Source organism: Macrobrachium nipponense, chromosome 5 (genome assembly GCF_015104395.2).
Source record: "Macrobrachium nipponense isolate FS-2020 chromosome 5, ASM1510439v2, whole genome shotgun sequence".
Classification (NCBI taxonomy): domain Eukaryota; kingdom Metazoa; phylum Arthropoda; class Malacostraca; order Decapoda; family Palaemonidae; genus Macrobrachium; species Macrobrachium nipponense.
The window spans coordinates 98,740,880-98,746,295 of NC_061107.1; the positions used below are offsets into that span (position 1 = coordinate 98,740,880).

At 35.6% G+C, this 5,416-nt stretch overlaps 1 long non-coding RNA gene across 1 annotated transcript; it reads left to right on the top strand.

Annotated features, from left to right (window-relative positions):
* The first annotated feature begins 961 nt into the window (after window positions 1-961).
* LOC135215563 (uncharacterized) lies at window positions 962-1,590 on the top strand. The gene is made up of 2 exons (XR_010314729.1): window positions 962-1,030; window positions 1,427-1,590. It is a non-coding gene; the product is annotated as an uncharacterized LOC135215563 (long non-coding RNA).
* The last annotated feature ends 3,826 nt before the right edge of the window (window positions 1,591-5,416 follow it).

A 5,416-nucleotide genomic window follows, 5' to 3' on the forward strand; every position in this document is an offset into this window, starting at 1 on the left:
ATTAAAAGAGTGCAGACAGTTTTAAGGATATTTCATACTTGCTCTATGTGTGTGATTAATTTAGGAAACTTAGTACTATGATTTTATCACTAAATTTTCATAATTATAGGCCTTTTGGTCAGAAGCGTCATTTCAGATTTTTGTTGGTGGGGGAGGGGGGCAAGTACAGTTTGGCAAGTAAAATGAGCCTAATCAGCTGTTTTTTTTTTGAGCAATTTTATGTGTTTTTTGAAGCCACAATAGCAAGGTATCTCAGCAAAAATTATATACGCCCACTACTGTTTGTTATCTCATCATCACTTGTAGCTAGTAGACAGAAAAGGATCAAGAAACGCAGTATTTCCAAGAAATTTCATATATTTATGATTTCACATTTAAAAAGAAAACATGTGGTTACTTCTTTGGGCATAGGGGTGGGAGGGCAGGGGGAGTGGGTGGGTGAGGGGGGCAGTTGCCCCCGGGCCCCACAATGACACCCATGATTTTGGTTAATATCTTATTTCCATTTATTCTTACACAAATGAAATATAGTTTGTTCCTATGCAATATCCAAACCTTTTGTAGAAAAATATGTATTTTAATTCCTTTAATTTTACCAGTTATTAAAAAAAATATGCATTATCACTACGGCATCAGTATTAAAGTACTTTACCTATGTAATTACTTAACTAGTCAATTTTAAAATTAACAAGTAATTTTAATAAATAGCTTTTCTCGTCTAATCCTTTTTAAATGGTTATTGCCGTAAACAAACCACCAATTTTAATGCGGAAAATGTTTTATTTTGTTTACTGAGTGACGAAGAACCGGCAGTACCTGTCAAGAACTTAACAAACAGCAGTCTTCAGCAGAATTCCAGTCATACTTACCGTGGATTAAACTTTGAAGTGATTTACTGACATATGGATCTTATCATTGCATCACGGTCATGTGTTACGCAAATATGGAATAATTCTATCAGTTACCATTGGACCCGGACCTGCCAAAGGGGAACCCGCTTACCTATCTCCTAAATCACACTAAAAACAAGGTGAGAGAAAAGCTATTTTTCTTTGTTTTTTAAAACTGTCCAGATCTTTACTTTTATTCCTGCAGCTTTAATGGATGCTTATGTGATAAGTTGTATTATTATCTATACTTATCCAAATTATACGTACCTTACCTATACTTACCTTACATATAAGTGAATTACATACTTATTCATACTTCTAGTTACTTTGTTTAATTATATTTCATTAGTCAAGTTACTATTTAATTGTATGAATTCTGTTTGTTTTTTACACTCATTTTGACGTTTTATTTACTGGGATAGGAATATACTTTACATTTTACTTGTTTACTTTTGGGCTGTTATTTCATTGGGGTAGTTGCGTCCGATTCTGTTCATACATGAAATCTTAAGAATTCCTCTTGTTCACTATTTCAGATGTGTTTGTATACTTTCGGATTCATTTCATTGGCCTCCGGATGATGCAGCCCAAGTACTCACTTTCTATCCTTATGGTTCACGTCAAGTGTTTGTTTGTCATTCAGAAGTTTATTTTTGTGGTTCGATTATATACATTACAATTAAATTCATTGTAACTTATACTTTATTTATTTATATATCCTATATTAACTTATAAATTTAATAAGTTACCTTATCATTAAAATCTGTATAGAAGTCATTTTTATACATGGCGACCGTGACAGGATCTGGAAGTTGAGTGGGTGGCTGCGTTTCCCGGAGGTAGGTTTGGGTCCAAGGTGATAATTTGCATAAAATTTACGTTAAGTTACTTTTGTGATTACTGTTTATACACTTCTGCTTATATTAGTACTGCATTTTATTGTTTTACTGTGGTCTATTGTTACTTATATATTAGTCAAGATGACTGAACTGAAGAGATTAATAACTTCTCGGAAGTTTGTAAGAAAGTCTGTACGGAGTAGTTTGATCGACGTGATCAGTTCATCTTACTTGAAGCTTCAGATAAGCTAGCACTTGAGTCTAAGTTGACTGACAACATGCACGTTTGAAGAATTGGATCTTCAAATACAGGGTATAAAATGGAGTTCTGAAGAAAACGAAAGTGAACAGATGGAGGAATTGGAGGCCTGTGAAAATTATCAAGACAAACTACGTTCGTGTTTATTTAAGCTCCAATCGCCTGTACCGACTACACCATCACCCCCAACTCCAGCTCTTCCCCTTTTGAAGAGACCAACGGCTCCTTTCCACCTCGATACTCTGGTCAAGAGACTGAAGATCTAACTAAATTTCTATCTCAATTTCAGGCAGTTATCAACAGGTATGAATATTCTGACTACGAAAAGCTTTTACTCAATAAAAAAAAAGCAGCAGATAACTGGAAGAGCCTTGGTTTTGATAGATTCCTTGGAATCTCATAACCAAGGATATAGTAAAGCAAAGGAGCTCTTAGAAAAAGGCACTTGCTTCTCCAGACGTTCAGAAATTCAGCACCATCAAGCAGCTATCTGAGCTAAACTTGGACAAATGTGATGACCCATTTTGAATATGTATCCAAAGTTAAATGGTATAATAGAGAATGTCCGTAAGTTGAATGTTACTATTGATTATATTTTGCAATACTTTGTGTGGACAGGTCTAAATGAGAAGTTTAGGGATTTACTGATAAATATTACTAACCATACATGGCCTTCAATTGAAGAGATTGGTGATAACTTCTTCACTGCCTGCACAAGATACAATCACCATAAGAAGAAAGGGAAAGTACAGATCATTCTGTGGATATGGCAATAAATGTGAACTTCACACCAGAAGGGAACTAGTGGAGTTACTACTGCAAAATGTTATCCATGCTCCTTGTGTAGCACAGTCCAAGAAAAGGCTAGCCATAACATCAGAGATTGTATGAACTTCATTTCTCCTGTTTCCAAAGTTGAGAAATTGAAGAGTATCGATGGATGTACTAGATGTGGCCTGGCATCACATTCTACTGAAAAGTGCAGGTACAAATTTAGAGATCGGTGTGTAAATTGCAAAGGTTTTCATTGGATTACTTGTGCACTCGTCCAGGGGGAAACAAATCAATCCAATGACATTGGTCAAAAGAATCTGGACCTTAACAAGAAAAATTTCCATGAAACAAAAAAACAAGGGCAAGAAAGACACAAAGGCTAAAACTCCTGCGGAAAGATCCCAGAATAACATTACCTACTATTACAGAGGGAGATACGATTCTTCCAACCTTCACGTGTAACATAAGTGGACTCAATGTGCGTTGTATGAAAGACAGTGGATGTCAATCCAATTTTATATCTGAAGAGTTGGCAAGCAGATTGAATCTACCAGTAATACGAGATAGTGTTAAACTTACTGTGAATGGCATCAATGTCCCTAGAAGTTATGACACCAAAATTGTCGAGGTGGAAATGAAATTTGACAGAGATTCAAGAGTCATTTATGCATTGTGCCTTCCTAATATAAATATTACTTTGAATCTTCCCAAGTTGAACAGAGTTGTTAATGGATTTCTGTCAAAAGGATATAAATTGGCAGATACAAGACTTTTGGATGGTTCAGAAGATATTTCTGATATCCAGCTTATTTTGGGATCAAAATCCAGCTATTGCATACCTGAGACTGAAATTGTATTCGGAGAGAAAATCTATATATTCAAGAACTCCTCATGGTGTAGTGTTAAAGGGAGCAACTGAGACTATTTTACATGATCTGCCTTATTACCATATGCCCCTGAAATCTCGTCGTCTTCCTACAATTTCAAATAACTAATAGAACCCCAGACCTACTACCTTCAGAAGAAGCTAAGTTTTTATCAAACCTCTAATATAGATTTTGGTAAAATCGAAAATAGAAATGAATCATTTGTTTTGGAAGGAGAGGATGATGAAGTCGGTGGGTTAGTTGATATTGACAAGGATGTACTTGATTCTGTTTGTGACCAAGCATTACATAGAGAGACTTCAATGTACTCTGAAACTGTTGAAATCCATACTCAGTTGGTCAATTACGTTTTAGAGAAAACTACAAGGAATAGTGAAGGGAGGCTGGTGATGCCATTACTCTGGAACCCTAGAGTTTCTTCTCACCGTTTTGGACATAACTTCAATATATCAGAGAAAATACTGTCAAGCCTGCAAAGAAATTGCAAGGAAATTTAGATGATAAACTGAAGCAGATAAATATGGTATTTAAGGAGCAAGCGGATGCTGGTAATAATAGAGATATTGAAAATTTAGATCAATTCAAGAGGAGCATCCAGAGTCCCAGTTTCATGCCTTTTATGGGCATTTTTAAGCCTGATGCGGATAACCACAAAATTTAGGGTTGTGTTCCTATCCCAATTTGAGTGACAAAGGAAGTATGAATCACAATCAAACTATGCATGCAGGTCAGCATTAAATCAGAAACTCTCCACTCTTCCATTATCAATTTGAGGTTCGGAAGCAAACTATGTTGCTTTGATATAAAGAAGGCATTCAACAATATATGTCTTGAGGAAGTCGACCAAAATCGCCTTTGTTTTTTTGTGGTTTAGAAATCTTGAAGAGGGAGATTTTTTCAATTATTGGCTATAAGAATAGTAGACTTCCTTTTGGACTTAGATGTTTCACCTGCATTATTGATGCTTGGATTATACAAGATATTGATACTGGATTCTACGAATGATTCTTTTCCAATTGGGGATGAAACTCAAGAGAACCATTTATCAGTTGTCTTATATGGACAACTGTGCATTTACGGCAGAAACGTCGGAGTGTTTGTTGTGGATGTATACAATGTTGGAGGATATTTTCAGTCCATATAAGTTTTCACTTCAGCAGTTTTTGTCTAATGACATGTCAATTACAGAAAGATATTGACAAAATTCAGGAAACAGAGACTCCAACAAAAAGTAAACTGCTGGGACTTGAGTGGGATCGAATGAGTGATACATTGTCTACAAAACCCATACAACTGGATATAAATTCATCAACAAAAAGAGAAGTTTTATCTACTATAGCTTCACAGTTCGATCTTCTTAATTTCAATGGACCTATACTGATCGAGCCGATTGTTTCTACACAGATTGCAGTGTAGACCAGAAACAGATTGGGATGAAAAGCTTACTGCTCCTTTGATCAATGAATGGAAGAATATCTGCAAGCAGGCCAATTCTGCACCTTCTGTAGAGTTCCCACGGATTTTGGTGCTCGTACTGACAAATATAAATTGGTTGGGTTTGCTGATAGTAGTAAGGTTCTGTTTGGCACTGCAGTGTATCTGTATAACATAAATACAAATAATATCTACTTTATTTTAGCAAGAAATAAACTGGTGAGTAAACAATTGGAGTCAAAATCCATACCAAGCTTGGAATTGCAAGCTCTTGCATTAACCGTTGAAACTGTAAAGGATTTGAAGAATGAACTTTCAGGATTTGGTTGCATT